The sequence below is a fragment of the Tachyglossus aculeatus genome, chromosome 15 (genome assembly GCF_015852505.1).
Source record: "Tachyglossus aculeatus isolate mTacAcu1 chromosome 15, mTacAcu1.pri, whole genome shotgun sequence".
NCBI lineage: Eukaryota > Metazoa > Chordata > Mammalia > Monotremata > Tachyglossidae > Tachyglossus > Tachyglossus aculeatus.
In genome coordinates this window covers 9,261,448-9,278,153 of record NC_052080.1, presented here as the reverse complement: position 1 = coordinate 9,278,153, position 16,706 = coordinate 9,261,448, and the positions used below count along the sequence as shown (strand labels likewise).

Below are 16,706 nucleotides of genomic sequence, written 5' to 3'. Positions count from 1 at the left end.
CTCCAGTGGTTGCTCATCTACCTCCACATCAGAGAAAAAATCCTCATCATTGGCTTTTAGGCCCTCCATCCCCTTGCCCCCTCCTACCTCACCTCGCTACTCTCCTACTACAACCCAAACCACAAACTTCGTTTCTTTAATGCCAACCTTCTAACTGTGCTTCCATCTTGCCTATCTCACCGCCCACGTCCTGCTTTTGGCCTTGAATGCCCTCCCTCCTCATATCTGACTCTTCCCCGATTCAAAGCATTATTTAAGCCACATCTCCTCCAGGAGGCCTTCCCTGATTAAACTCCCCCCCACACCTGCTTTTCCTCTTTTCCCATTCCTTTCTGCTTCACCCTGATCTGCTCCCTTCGTTCTTCCCCCCTCCTCAGCCCCTCAGGACTTATGTACATATCTGTAATTTATTTATTTATATTAACGTCTATCTCCCGCCCGAGAGCCTCCAGACTGTAAGCTCCTTGTGGGCAGGGAATGTGTCTGTTTATTGTTGTAATGTACTCACCCAGGCACTTAGTACAGTGCTCTGCACAGATTAAGACTGTGAACCCCACATGGGGCAACCCGATAACCGTGTATCTACCTCGGCGCTTCGAACAGTGTTTGGCACATAGTAAGCACTTAACAAATACCATCATTATTATTATTATTATTGTGCTCTAAGTGCTTGGGAAGATAAATCCAAGATAATCGGGTTGGACACAATCCCTGTCCTACGTAGTCCAGCATCTGGTGTCTGCTTTGGAATGAGTGACATTGCCCCTGCCCACAGGCATTTGCCAGTGCAAGCCTTTTTTGGCTGGCAAGGTTGTTTCTGAGGTTGTTTCTCCGTTAACTTCCCTGACTTTTAAATTTCATTAATGTCTCTCTCCCCTGTTAGACTGTAGGCTCCTTGAGAGTAGGGATCATGTCTGACAACTGTACTGCCCTGTAAAAATGATAATAATAATAATAATAATACTGGTACTTGTTGAGAAGCAGCGTGGCTCAGTGGAAAGAGCACGGTTTTGAGAGTCAGAGGATGTGAGTTCTAATCCCGGTTCAGCCACTTGTCTGCTTTGTGACCTTGGGCAAGCAACTTCACTTCTCTTTGCCTCAGTTACCTCATCTGTAAAATGGGGATTAAGACTGTGAGCCCTATGTGGGACAAGCTGATTACCCTGTATCTACCCCAGCGCTTAAAATAGTGCTTGGCACATAGTAAGCACTTAACAAATATGATAATTATTATTATTACTATTATAAGGGCTTGTTATGTGCCAAGCACTATTCAAAGAGCTGGGATAGCTAAAAGTTAATCACACTGGACACAGTCCCTGCCCCACATGGGGCTCATACTCTTAATCCCCATTTGACAGATGAAGTAACTGAGGCCCAGGAAAGCTCAGAGACTTGCCCAAGGTCACACAGCAGAAAGGCGGCACAGTCAAGATTAGAACCCAGGTCCTTCTGACTCCCAGGACTCTGCTCTATCCACTAAGCCACACTGCTTCTCTTGTACTCTCTCAAGTGCTTAGTCCAGAGATCTGCATAAAATTCGTTCTCAATAAGAACCACTGATTGATTGAATGATGGTGTTGATGTTCCTATTGATTTTATTTTGTTCCTATTTATTTTATTTTGTTCCTATTTATTTTATTTTGTTGGTATGTTTGGTTTTGTTCTCTGTCTCCCCCTTTTAGACTGTGAGCCCACTGTTGGGTAGGGACTGTCTCTATGTGTTGCCAATTTGTACTTCCCAAGCGCTTAGTACAGTGCTCTGCACATAGTAAGCGCTCAATAAATACGATTGATTGATTGATTGATTGATTGATGACACTGCTCCGAATGTGGAATTCTCCAAAGATCAAAAGGCCCTAAGTGTTCTTTCTGAAGTCTGGCCGCATGGAGCAAGATGAGAAATTGACCCAGGTTGGCAGTCCCTGGTCCTTAAGGGTGGTCTCTCTCAGGAGGCCCAACAAATTGTAGAAAGAAAACCTTCACTTTAATCATTCATTCAATCATATTTATTGAGCACTTACTGTGGTCATAGCACTGTCCTAAGCACTTGAAAGAGTACATTCCAACAATAAATGTACACATTCCCTGCCTGCAATGAGCAGTTCGGTATTTACCGTTAAGAGCTTATATGATAGGACACCACTAGCAGCATAGCAAAGATTTTTTCTAAGGCAGGGCTGGCAGAGATTCCAATCTAGCATCTCGATCAGCTGCTGAATCCACAAGCCTCAGGGCCAGACTGTAGATGTCCTCTACCTCTGCCATTCTTCAAGTTCTCAGGGAAAGAAGATCATAGAAATCTCTTGGTTCCAGGGCCTACTAACATTTGCTCTGCACATAGTAAGCGCTCAATAAATACGATTGATGATTTCCTCTCCAGAGGCCCTTCCTTAGCTATAACCTGCACCCTTGATATAACCTGCACCCTTCCTGACCCAAATTCAGCCCATCCAGTTTCCCTAAAGAACAACGGCTGGCCACTTCCTTTCTATCGTAAGCTTTCTGAGTTTGCAGGGTGGATTTTTAGTCACCGATCAGCTCTTCCAGAAGCAAAACAATCTCTTCTCCTTGGGACGATTTCTTAAGCCCTTAATCACTGCCATAGCACATTCTGCGCTTTCTTCGACTTTCCCCAAATAAGGGAAAAAAACTCACCCTCAAAAGACCACGAATAGCTTTTACATTTCTTATATTTCCCAACACAAAATTGCTTTTTTGAGAAACCCACAAATATTTTGAATAAGCTCCCTTTATTCTGGAGGGGAAAAAAAAAGAGAGAAAAACAGGTTGGACGGGTTAGTTGATAATCCCATGGATGGAGTGAGGTGAAGAGAAAGTTTAATCAAAAGGAGCTTTGAATGGGATTAAAGCTCATTGCTTTCCCAGGAAAAGGCAAATGTTTTATCCTTAGATTGGAGCATCACAATTATTCTCACAGAAGGTCAGTAAAATGATTGTTTTCCCACTTACAATGTCTCCTCCCCAGCCCACGATACCTACACTCCCGTAAAGGGCAGAAAATTGAGTTTAAAAATATTTCAGTTTGATGATACCAATCTCTCCCACTAGCCAAGTCTCACCTGTATTCCTGAATATTGGCAAAGGAAGATTTAGTGAACCTTCCCTCCACCCACCTGCATCATTTCTCTAACAACAAAATATGTACAGAATATCATTGAATTAGCTCTAGATGGCTTTTCCCTAGAACTCCCCACATGCAAAAGAAATGCGTGTGATTGTTATGAGGGAAAATGTAATTACAAAAAGTGAATATCAGTGCTTCAGGGTTCAAAGAAATTCTCTTCCTTAGTTACTCCACAAATCTCGGTGTCTGAGAAACTGCATACAAATGAGGCTTCATTTAATTCTTCCTTTGATTCCTTAATTAAAAAAGCAGGGTTTTGCTGTATTCTGACTACATTCATTCACAGATCGGTCAACTATTTCAAATGAATTTTACTGCGCGGCTCCAAGGGTGAACTCTCCGCAGTAACAACAACCAAAAGAACGGTGCGATTCTCGGAATTGGCCTAGCGGGCAGGGTTCCATGCTCCGGGCCATTAATATTTCTCATACAGAGCCACAGTAGTAGCAATAAGGAACTTTATAACTTGGTTTGTTCCGACAGCAGGACTCAGTTTAATCAAACCTAACAGAGGCAGTGGAACCTGATGGCTACAGTGCACATGGAAAACAGCATTCTAGCTGAATTGCTCACTGACTCGGTTGGGGCAAATTCTCACACTTGCTCTAGATTCTCTGCTTGAAGATAGGAGATTAGGTGGCTATCTTCTCAAAACATCGGCTATTTTGAACCCTTTGTGAGGGGGAGGGAAGGAGGGGATGGAGGTGGGGCTGGGAGGGAAGGAACAACCCAAACTCCTAAAGTAGCCCTACTTTTCCATGTACAAAATAAGTTGCAATAAAGGCAACCTACAAATATTTCAGATCACAAATGCCTCCAGGTCCATGTACAATGTTATCATGAAGCATTAAGCGAGGGCCATAAAACCCTTCACAAGCAGGCTAATGTTTGTTTCTTGCTGTCATTAATGCCATTTAATACTTTAAAATATTTATGTATGTTCCAGTGAGGGAACCAGGAAAGCATTAAATTACACTTGAAAGTAAGTTCAGTGTGTAAAAAGCAGTCGGATATTCCAGTTGGGCTGGTGGCCCTGGGCCTTCCTTCCATCCAAACCATGGAGGGAGGTCGCTTTCTTTTTCTTTCTCTTTCTCTTTCTCTCTTTTTTCTTTCTCTTTCTTTCTCTTTCTCTAACTTTAAAAGTGCTTTCAGATGGCACTTTTATGAGCCACTGTACCTTACTTCTCCCAATTACACATGCATTGTCTAGGCTTACAAGTTTCCAAAACAACTTTTTATTTTATTTAGGTCACATTTCCAGATGTGTTTCCTCCATGGGCCTCTCTTTCTATTAAATGGTGCTTAGTCATAAAAGATAGCACACTCCCAAGGGCTTCTGGCAGATTGGTCTCAGAAATCCGATGGACTTTATTTTTGTATTTTAATTTCAAGTTTAATACTCATTAAAAAGTGTAGACTGCTGGGTTGTGAAACGCCGGGTTGCCCTCCCCACCCAGCCCTCCCGCTCCCTTCTCAGGAGGGGGAACAAAATTTACATGAATCTCATAAATCACCCGCCACTAGTGCGGTGGGGGACAAGATGAAAGCCCGCTGTTGGGTAGGGGCCGTCTCTATATGTTGCCAACTTGTACGTCCCAAGCGCTTAGTACAGTGCTCTGCACCCAGTAAGCGTTCAATAAATATGATTGAATGAATGAATGACTACTTGTGTTTGCGTTTCAGCTCCGTTTCCCCCCGGTTTTGTTGGCTAGACTGGGACAGCCTATTCCCGGGCCTCGAGCAAGTCTGGGCATTTAGCCTGCCACACTTTCATCTCCTCTCTGGGACAGGGTGGAGAGTTGAGATTCAAAGGCACAGCAGTCAAGACCATGGCAACTCAGCCTGTTCCCGTCTGCTGCCTCAGTTGGATCCCACACATCTTCAGGATCCACATATGAACAGAGATCCTAAACAAAGAAGTCCCTGTACTCTGCCACACCGTCCACTCAACCGGGCCACAGGCTATCATCTCCATACTTTCATTCCATCGTATTTATTGAGCACTCACTCTTGGGGGAGGCCTTAGGTAGGATGCCTGCAGCTTCTATTGAGACATGACTGAACACAGTCATCTGGTTGCCCTCACGATGGGAGGAATGTTGAGCTGGCTGTGATCCCGTAATCCTTTGGAAGGCAAACACTCTCATGAAATGACAACAAAAGGCAAATCAACTTCCCCGGGCATTCTGCCCGCAGAAAAGCTACAGAGGCCCATCCTCGGCACAGGCTGAATGATGAGCTGAGGCCTGGTGTAGGTTTGGAGGGCAAGGTGCTGATGTGTGAGCCCATTTGTACATTGTGATGATGACAATGGCATTTATTAAGCGCTTACTATGTGCAAAGCACTGTTCTAAGCGCTGGGGAGATTACAAGGTGATCAGCTTGTCCCACGGGGGGCTCTCTTCATGACGGCATTAAAGCGGTTTAACCAGATTCCACATACGATGACTGAAAGGTCAGCAAAAATTTGTACCTTGCCCATATTTGAAGCAAAATACCAATCTCATTCATCATGACGGATGCATTTTAATGGGAAAATACAACACCTATTTATCTAGGGTTCTTTAAAAACACACATTTATTTGGGCAGGGATCATGCCTACAGACTCTATTGTGGGCCGCCGCCGCCGTGTCTGATTCCCACCCATGTAGTCTTCTTTCCCAGTGCTCAGTACAGTGCTCTGCACACTAAGTGCCGAACACTACTACTGCTGCTACTACCACCACTACTTCTACATGCCTAGTGGTTAGAGCACGGATCTGGGAGTCAGAAGGACCTGAGTTCTAATCCTGGCTCTGCCACTTGTCTGCTGTGTGACCTTGTGCAAGTCACTTCGCTTCTCTGGGCCTCAGGTACCTCAGCTGGAAAACGGGGATTAAGATGGTAAACCTCATGTGGGACGAGGACTGTATCCAACCTGATTTGCTTGTATCTACCCCAGTGCTTGGAACAATGCCTGGCACATAATAAGTGTGCAAAAATAGCACAATAATTATTTATTATTAGTATTACTATAGCTACTACCACTAACAGTTAGTCCAAATATCCCTTTCAAGTGAATAAGGCTCATTGCTACTGATGACACAAGGAAGGCACAACTACACACAATCGATCTGAAGGGCACATAAAAGTCAGAAGTTTTGAAAATTACCATTTTCCCTTTGAAAAGATAGGCGAGGTCAAGGTCATTATTGTTGCTTAAACAGTTGAATTGTTACTTGTTTCTTTAAGAAGATGTGCTTCCTCTCATGTACTTACATGTACTTCTCGTACTAAAGAGGTTGCTATGGATACATTGTTGTTGTTTTTAATTGAATGGGAGTATTTTCAAGCCTGTGTGACTTGAGAGAAGTATGCATGCCCTGGGGGTTGGAGGGACTGAAGCACTTATTTTCCATTTTGTATCAATTTTTATCTAAATAAAAATGCTCTGTGGGGTCCGTGGGTTGATTCCCTTTCAAAAAACGTTGGTAATCTTGTAGAAATTTCTCAAGAGAAGGCCAGCAGGGTAAACAACCCCCCACCCCGGTCCCCATCTATCCTGACTTGAGTAAGAGAATGCCTGGCTCCACTGCACTGAATTTTTTTTTTCCCCTCTCAGTGTGTTAATAATGAGACTTGGCAATACCTGCACAAGGAAACATGTATATTCCAGAGAAGGAATTCAACGGGAGGACGGCAATAGACCAAACCGTTTTTATTGGCTAAGGCCTTTGTCCTTATTCAGGCAAGCGGCGGACCTGACATTGGTTGCTGTCGGTCTGGGTTTTTTTTGCCGATGGCCCTGACAGTGAGATTCGGGAAATGTATTGTCAGGTTTGCAAACTGTAAGGGAGAAGAAAAAAAAAAGGTTCACTTTAAATCATGACAGTTTCATAGGGTATTACTCATGGTTAAATACTTGCATGAACTCTTCTTGGTAAAGGCAAGTTTAAAGGAATTATCCCACAAACGACGGACTTAGAAATTGAACCTGCATTTTAAGCATGTTAGTCTTCTTGATGCTTTCTGGGAAGTGACAATTTAGAAATATTAAGTTCATATTCTATGAATTACTTTAAAATATCTATTCCTTAGAGCTTATTCTGCCTCAAGTATAATGACATCGTGTTGGGTCCATAAGAGATTCTTTGGCTATTAATTCTTTAGCCACAAAAACCTACCTATCAGTCATCAACTATTAACATTGGGGAAGAATGGGAAAATGATAAACCCTATATAGCTGTAATCTAAAGTCATTCAGGCAATCGTGAAGGAATCATAATCACAAGCATCTATTATTATACCTTGACAATTAGATTTCGAATAAAAAAGAAATACCAAAGGGGGAAGTTGGATTTCCTTACATTTTCTGCTATTCAATTTGTGTAAATTGAACTGTAAAAATGTATGGGTTACCTTTTCTGTTTGGGTTAGTGCACTGATAATGAGTTTAGTAGGCAACTGCTCTAGCAAATTAAAACACTAAACAAATACCATTACTTACTCATAAATATGTGCTTCACCGATATATTTTCTAGGCCCACGTTAATGAGAACTCTCACTACAATAAATCCTCGCATTACTCAACTGCAACTCTATTACATGTCATATTAGTCCATGAAACAGGGTTTCTCTTCTAATCCTCAAAATCAACCAGTAGTTTTCTTGTTTATGAATGCAGTGTGTTTTGAGGTGCAGCAGTTCCCTTTAGGTGAATGCGGAGGTCCTTAGCATTTACTTTGATAATCAATGGTATTTACCTGAGCACTTCCAGTGTGCACAACAGCAGTGTGGTCTCGTGGATAGAGCACAGCCCTAGGAGTCAGAAGGATCTGGGTTCCAATCCTGGCTCCACCACTTGCCTACTGTGTGACCTCAGGCAAGTCAAACACCTTCTCTGTGCTTCAGTTACCTCACTTACAAAATTATCCCTCTTACCTAGACTGTGAGCCCTATGTGGGATGGGGCTTATCTGACTGCACTGAATCTACCCGGGTACTTAGTACTGTGCTTGGCACATAGCTTGGCCCCACCACTCACCCCACAGCGCTTACATGCAGATCTTTAAATTAGAAATGATAAATTACATAGTGATTCATATTAATGTCGGACTCCCCCTCTAAACTGTAAACTCATTGTGGACAGGGAACATGACTGCTAATTCTGTTGTACTCTCCCAAGCGCTTTAGTACAGTGCTCTACACATAATAAGCGCTCAGTAAGTACCGTTGACTGATTGATTGATGGAATACACTTCCTAAACGCCCCAGTGATCATTAATAGCATTCATATTTGCAGAGCTGTGAGTTACCAGCCAGGGTCCACAGCCTCCTGATGGTTTCTCAGAGCCCCTGGTTTAGGTTTGCGTGGTGAGCCCAAGAATGTGCATCCCCATCATTCTGGAATGGTTTAAATGGGGTCACCCAGATGGAGGGAGGTGGGGCAGACTCTTTTTAAGGGGAGGGGGCGGGGAGAGATAGGTGTCTGTGGTGTGTATAAGCAATCAAGCAATCAGTGGCATAGGTTAAGCACCTATGGTCCCTAGAACACTATACTAAGTGTGCTTGGGAGAGTAAGGTACAATTCAGAGACCTGATCCCTGCCCTCAGAGGACCAGACAACCCCGTGGGGAGGCAGATCCTAAAAGGGATCACAGAGAAGAGGACTCTGTGATGAGCAGTAGTAATATTTAGTAACCGTGGCCAAGGAACCAGGTATTAGTGAGGCATGTGAAATGGAGAAGAAAGAAAGGCACTATGAGGAGGGGCAGGGATGATGAGAGATGTCACAGGGGAGGCCTCTCAGCCAAGACACTACTGCCGAGATGGGGATAGAGAAGGGTTGAATGGGGGGGGGGGGGGGGGGGGGGAGAGCAGCAAGAAAAGAAAATCGAGTTGCAAAGAGGGGCACCAAAATGAAGAGAGATTGACAGTGAAGTGGCAACACAGAAAAAAGGGAAAGGGAACGAAAAAACTTAAAGGGTAACAGAACGTTAAATAAATGTAACAGTAGAAATCACAGTCCTTGTGGTGGGAGAAGAATCACCTCAACAACAAAGAAAATGATGCAGGAAATAATAATAATAATGATAATGATAATTATGGTATTTGTTAAGAACTTACTACGTGCCAGGGACTGTCCTAAGCGCTGGGGTGGATACAAGCCAATCGTGTTGGACACAGTCCCTGTCCCACGTGGGCTCAAAGTCTCAATCCCCGTTTTACAGATGAGGTAACCGAGTCCCAGAGAAGTTAAGTGACTTGCCTATGGTCACGTAGCAGACGGGTGGCGGAGCCAGGATTAGAACCCATGACCTTCTGACTCCCAGGCCCGTGCTCTATCTATCCACTAAACTATGCTGCTTCTCAAATAAAAGGGGAAGAAAGGAGCAAAAATCATAAAAAAACCTCCAGCCAATAGGAAGAATGAAAAACCAAAATAATCACACACTCCCCTTTTCACCCCCATACCTTGGAAGAATATAAAGGGAATGTGGAGTTCGAAAATGAAGAGGGAAAACAGTCCTCTGGCTTATTTTCTTCTTTCAGCGGTTCCTTCTTACATATAATTAATCATCTATTTCAAACAGCAGACCACCAGGGAGCTGCATTAGGGGAATAAAAATTCAAAGCAATAGGAAGGGAACCATCTTTCCTCTTTTCAACCCAGGGAATTTGTCCTATGTGAGATGAGTTTGGTGGTCTCAGAGCAGCCTCTGGTGGCAAAGTGTCAAATTCTCAAGAACTCGAGAGGCTTTCTTCTCTTCCTTTCCTCTGACCTCCCACTCCCCTTAAATCCTCCCTTAAGTTCTATTTAACTCAACACTACCATCTAGAAAACTTGGGGGAGAGGGTCAGGGTACACAATGCCTCAAGATCAATATTTGGACAGGTCAGAGAATGAATTGAAATTTCGGGGCCGGTTCACAGAATGAACCGCCTTCAGTTTCTCTCACAAAAAGAAAGCACTTGGGTTTTGCTCATGGTCACAGAACTTTCATCACTTTTAAATTGATTTCACAAATTTTTAAGTAACATATCTATGATGCATGTGCGTGAAAAAAATTGGAAATCCCTGACGGTTTTCTCTCTTTACAATATCTAATGCGACTTAATTCCTATTTCCCTCACCTGGAGTCTAAGTCACCCTCTTCCATGCCCCTAACTTGACCCCCATCAGCACAGGGGTGTACTTTTTTTATAGTATTTGTTAAACCCTTACTGTGTGCCAGGCACTGTACTAAGTGCTGGGGTAGATACAATGTTGTCAGATTGGATACGGATCCTGTCCCGCATGGGGCTCACCGTCTTAACCCCCATTTTGCAGATGTGGTAACTGAGGCCCAGAGAAATAATAATAGTAAATAATAATCACATTTATTAAGCGCTTACTATGTGCAAAGCCCTGTTCTAAGCGCTGGGGAGGTTACAAGGTGATCAGGTTGTCCCACAGGGAGCTCAGTCTTCATCCCCATTTTACAGATGAGGTAACTGAGGCCCAGAGAAGTGAAGTGACTTGCCCAAAGTGGTGGAGCCAGGATTTGAACCCATGACCTCTGACTCCAAGCCCGTGCTCTTTCCACTGAGCCACGATGCTTCTGAGAAGTGAAGTGACTTGCCCAAGGTCACACAGCAGACTTCAGGAGGATGCTACAATTGGAAGGACCTGGATGCTAAACTTCTTGGGAAATGCTCAAGTCCTCTCTCCCGGAGTTGCTGCTCCACCCCTCCTACTCCACTCTCCAGCCCCACCTGCCCCAAGAGCTAAGAACAGAGTAATCAAGCAATTATATTGCCAACTTGTACTTCCCAAGCGCTTAGTACAGTGCTCTGCACACAGTAAGCGCTCAATAAATACGATTGATTGATTAATCAGCTCAAGCAGAAGCAGTGTGGGCTAAAGTGTAGAGCTCGGGTCTGGGAGACAGGAGGACTTGGGTTCCAATCCCAGCTCTGCCACGCATCTGCTGTGTGACCGTGGGCAAGTCACTTCACCTCTCTGGGCCTCAGTTACCTCATCTATAAAATGGGGATTAAGACGGTGAGCCCCAATTGGGACATGGACTGTGGTCAACCTTATTACCTTATATGTACCCCAGCGCTTTGTAGGGTGCTGAAGAAATAGCAAGTGCTGAAGAAATAAGATTTAGAAAGGGCAGGAATGAGCAGAGATCCTGGCATGCACAGACAAATGTCAGTCAGGGCACGCACATAGCAGACCCCTGGACAAATCATCGTTGAAACGTTCCTTTGACATATCAGTTCTTAAATGTGTGGATTTTTTCCTCCAGGTTTCATTGTTCTCACCACTTCAGTTTTATGTCAAGAACCAGCCCGACCATGGCAGGAGCTAGCTCACAGTAACATCTAAAATCATTTTCTGAAAAGAGGGCTGGTTCTTTCTCTCTGGGGCAATTCCCCAAATTAGACCTTCCACTGAGTTGAGATTAAATTTGGCTTGTCAGAACATTTCTCAGCAGGGCAACCTACTGGTAGACTCCCGGTAGGTATGTGAAAACCACTCATGGCAAAGTTGTGTCATCTGAATTCACGCCGCATGGTCCACTCATGGCAAAGTTGTGTCATTTAACTTCACGCCGCATGGGTTTGATTTTAAGTCCCCTTTCGTCGGCATCCCCGGCCGGAGAGTAGCCGTGAAGGCTCCTCTCTAGCTTGATTCAAGGGGAAGTCATTGGATTCAAACAGTATCGTCTCTTAACAAAGACCCTCTTTGGATGGTTTACTTAATTGTAGACATCCAGCACTACCCCTCTTCTTCTGTTCCGGCTTAACGTCTATCTCCCCACCTTTAGACTGTGAGCCCGTTGCGGGGAGCTAATGCCTCTCTTTGTTGTATTGTACTTTCCAAGTGCTTAGTACAGTGCTCTGTGCTTGTGAGCATTTAATAAGTATGATTGAATGAATGAATGGCTGACTGCCATCTCTGAGCTAATGATGGAGAGGAGGGGTAACGGAACCTAGGGAAGATCTCCAGACCATGACTCTCTGTTGGATGTAATATCAACCCAAGATCTGCATGTTAAAAGTGTGGCTCTTCAGGCACGAATGGTTCCACAACTTCCTGAAGAAAGCAAAGGGGGAATGAGTATTGATCTGCAGTTCTGTCCAAATGAAGAGACAAGGGGTTTGATTGAGCATCCTGGAGAGCATTGAAACAATAGGGGCACAAAGAAAGGAACATGGAGTTGGAGAATAAATGATTTGTGCCCCTAAATGCATTCAATTTTGATTTTGTAGCTCCTAGCTCCATTGAACTATTATTGTTATCATTATTATTATTATCAGTACTACAACATGCTTCCTATGTTCCAAGCACCTGAGCTAAGCTCTGGGGAAGATAATCAGATTGGGCACAATCCCTGACCCACATGGGACTCACATTTTAAGAGCAAGGCGAACATCCATCAACAGCAGCATTGATGTCACTGTTGTTGTCGTTCACACTGACTTATTCTGTGTATTATGGCATCAGACCCTGATGAAAACCCAAGGAAAGCTAGCAGAATTGGTCTCTGGTCTCAAAGAGCCACCGATGTGAAATGGAGGAGAGCACATACCCTCACCACTCACACCTGTACAAAGCCTAACTCTTAAAAGTGGACAAAGTCCTTCATGATACAGTAATGCCAAAAGACAAACCACAAAAAATGTTCAGGCAAATGTCTCCCCCAAGTCTGCCCACGATCTCAAGGTGTCCAATCGCTCCTGCCATTTTCCCCGGCCTCCCCAGCCTTGGGTGGTGACATGATCAGCTCTTCCACAATCTTCCTGCTCCCCTCTGGGGCATGGGGAAAGGTTGCACATGGGCCTGGGTTTCAGACTTGGCCCTGTCAAGTCCAGGACCTCCAGTGGTAAAGAGATCCTGGACCACAAGAATGAAGGATGCATATGGGACAGGATGGATAAAATGAACCAATTTCTCTAAATGCAATACTAGAAGTAATTGCTGCTCTGCACATAGCAAGTGCTCAATAAATACCATTGATTGATTGATAGTCTTATCTGACATCACCCTGTGCATCATTCTCTTCCCATACCAATGACACATTACCTTCTTTCCGCCTCACCTCTTGGATCTTTTTCTGGTGAATTTGTTGAGCAAACAGGTAAACTATCATAACCCCAGGAAACTAAGTCCCAGCCTACGTGGACTGCTCTCAAGCCCCGCTTGGAGAATAGTCAGTTCAGGGAGGGTGGGCAGAGCCGGAGAAAGGTGGGATGCACTTGCTCAGGACATGCTCCACATTCTAAATTTGAACCTTCATTTCAATTCAAGATACGAAAATAAGAACCAGCAGGATAGGAGTGACTATCCAACAGCTCATCCTCTCCCTGCTACCTGGAGTCACAAAAAGGATGAAAAGCAACTTAATTACAACTTTCATTGTAGGAAAGACATTCTGCACTATGGATGGTGAGCAATAGTGTTCTATTGCCATGGAAGGCAGGGCCACTGGTGAGGATAGGATTTAAGTTTCATATTAGGGAATGCTGCAAGGCCCTGAAATACAAGACCTTGTGCACACTTCTCCTATGTCAAGGGTAATAATAATAATAATTATGGTATTTGTTAAGTGCCTACTGTGTGACAAGCACTGTTCTAAGTGCTGGGATAGATGCAAGATAATCAGGTTGGCCTACGCGGGGCTCACAGTCTTAATCCCCATTTTACAGATGAGGTAACTGAGGCACAGAGAAGCGGCTTGCCCAAGGTTACACAGTGACAAGTGGTGTAGCCGGGATTAGAACCCACGTCTACCAACTCTGCTGTACTCTCCCAAGCGCTTAGTACACTGCTCTACACATAGTAAGCCCTCAGGAAATACCATCGATTGATCGAGGCCTTCATTTGGGTACGGCAATGCAATAAGCAGTGGGAAAAAAAGAGACAGAAATCATAACATGATAAAAATTGAACTGAACTGGAGAGTCATAAAACCAGGTAAATGTAAAGCTAGCTCGAAAAGAGTATTCATTGCTACTTATTATGCTAAAAAATCAGTATCAGGAAGAAATAGACATGAAATAATTTTTATGAAGTTACAGGCTTAAGAAATTGCAAGATTTCACATGTTCCAAATATGTGGTGAGCCATTCCCAGAAAAACTCAGGCCCCTTGGGATAAAAGGATTGCACTGCAAATCAATTTCCTAACTCTGAAAAATGTAATGAATTCCCTAAGCACTCACCATTTATGCATTACAGAATCTTGTGCTATCCAACAATAACAGAAAATCCTTGAATCCAGCACAAAGAGGAGCAGAATAACTAAGAACTGCTCAGCCAAACTTCAATTTCCCAATTTAATGATTTCCAGGAGTCCCAAGAATTTCCTTATTCTTTTCCTCTTGCCTGACTCTTAGCACGAATGGCATTCCTCTAAGGTGTAATCTGGTTCTAATGGGTTTACTAAGGATGCTAACTTGGTTGAAACGAAAATGTACCACAGCTCAAGGAGATTCAATCTCTATTATAACATCATTTTCCCGGAATGTTAGCCCCGGTATACAAACTCTGACGGGACCAGACAAGTGTTGGTTGTCGGACTGCCACTTCCCAAGCTGCCATGGCCTCCTCCTTTAAATCACAGCTACCACTGTTTCCTGGTTAACTACCACTTCTGTCCCATGCCCTAACCTCTCATCTACTCTTGTATAGTGACCGTTTTTTTTTTCTTTTTTGTTTCTTTTTGGAGGTTTCTTTATGGTACTTGTTAAGCACCCCCCTACTATGTGACTTTATTACACTGCAATTGATTCTCAATTAACATGGCATCAATTTCTCTGTCCCCTAAGGGCGTCCCTAGACAGTCACTTATCCCATAATGTGCGGTTTTGCATTTGGGGGATTCGGGAATGTTCTTCCAAGTGGAATGGAGAAAGGAGAGGCTGGGGACAGGGAGATCAAAAAGGAGGTTGACGCAGTAGTCTCAGATCAGAAGTAAAATGTTGATAGTCAATTCAAAATTCAATCTCAAAAGAGCAGGATCAGAGGAATGTTATATCCAGGATGGTTGTACTGATTTTTCAAACAGAAGGCATTAACACCGTACAGTTCCCCAACAATATCCTTAGGCTGGCCCAGGAACCATACTTCTATTCAACACTGTTTTACACCGGCAAGAGCAAGTCAGAGCAAGACCTGATCTACCTCAAATTTTCTGTCTGCCTTTGTGTAATGCATCATAACTATCATATCGTGGTCTGGTAGAAACAGCACAGGATTGGGGGTCAGAAGACCTGGGTTCTAATCTCTCTTCTGTTGTGTGAACTTGGGCATGTCACTTAATTTCTCAGACAGTTTCCTGATCTGTAAAATGGGGATTAAATACCTGCTCTCTCTCCACTGCAGAGTGGGAGCCCCGTGTGGGTCTGGGGCTGCCTGACTTGATTGGACTGTATCTACCCCAGTGCTTAGCACAGTGCTTGGCACATAACACTTTAAAAATTCCTCAATTATTATTATTATTAGTTCCTGGCTTTAAAGTTCCAAATGAATCACTTAGTGAGATCCATAATTAAGTGAAACACGATGTCTTCAACCATGAAATGTACAACAAGAGGAAATATGTCAAAAAAAGCAAACACACTAATGAGAATGCAAACTGTGAGGTAAACCTGTAGTTGTAAATTTTGGGGCCTGATCACCTTAATCATTTCATTCTGAACAGGGATGATATGCTCTCATATCCTATCTTGGCTACACTCATGGTAATAGCTTGAATCTTCAGGTCAAAAAGTCAAGACTTGCCCATCTAAATAATACATATGGGAAGCCTACAAACATGAAACATGAATTAACGGGGAAAATGATTTTACAGTTCCTGTTGACTAGATTCAGAAGGTCATGGATTCTAATCCCGGCTCTGCCACATGACCTTGGACAAGTCATTTCACTTTTCTGTGCCTCAGTTTCCTCATCTATAAAACGGGGATTGAGATGGTGAGCTCCATGTGGGACAGGAACTGCGTCCAACCTGATTTGCTTGTATCCACCCCAGTGCCCGGCACATAGTTAGCGCTGAACAAACACCACAATTATTATTAGATTTTGGCAGTGCACTGGTGAATTCTCTTAGAATCTATTAGAAGATTATTTATGGTTTCTAGATAAGAAAAGTCAAATTAGACCATTAGGTGAAATATGGTACCAAGCTGGATATTTTTGCCTGACCATTACACCTCTTCTAAATTCTTTACCTGATTTTCTGACATTTTAAAAAGCTAAAGGTAGCGGGGGGTTGGAGGGGAAGGAGAGGGGGAAATTTTGCTCTAAAAACTAGATATCACTGAATCCATGTGGACAGCTGTTACTCAAGATGATATGGTGAAATGTGAATTCCAAAGTATATTAGGAAAAAAAAGAAATGATCAGTAAATATTATTTATTGAGCTCCTGTTATGTGCAGAACACCATTCCAAGTACTTGGAAAGCCCTGGAGGGCAGGGATTGTGTCTACTTTATTGTACTCACCCAAGCACTTAGTACAGTGCTCGGCACACAATAAGCGCTCAGTAAATGCCACCGACTATAAAATAAATTAGATTACACAGAA

The 16,706-nt window shown here is 43.4% G+C and overlaps 1 protein-coding gene across 3 annotated transcripts in view; it reads right to left on the bottom strand.

Moving 5' to 3' along the window:
• The window catches only part of MID1 (midline 1), a 329,808-nt gene that overhangs the window by 139,543 nt on the left and 173,559 nt on the right, over window positions 1-16,706 (bottom strand). The window lies entirely within an intron of this gene.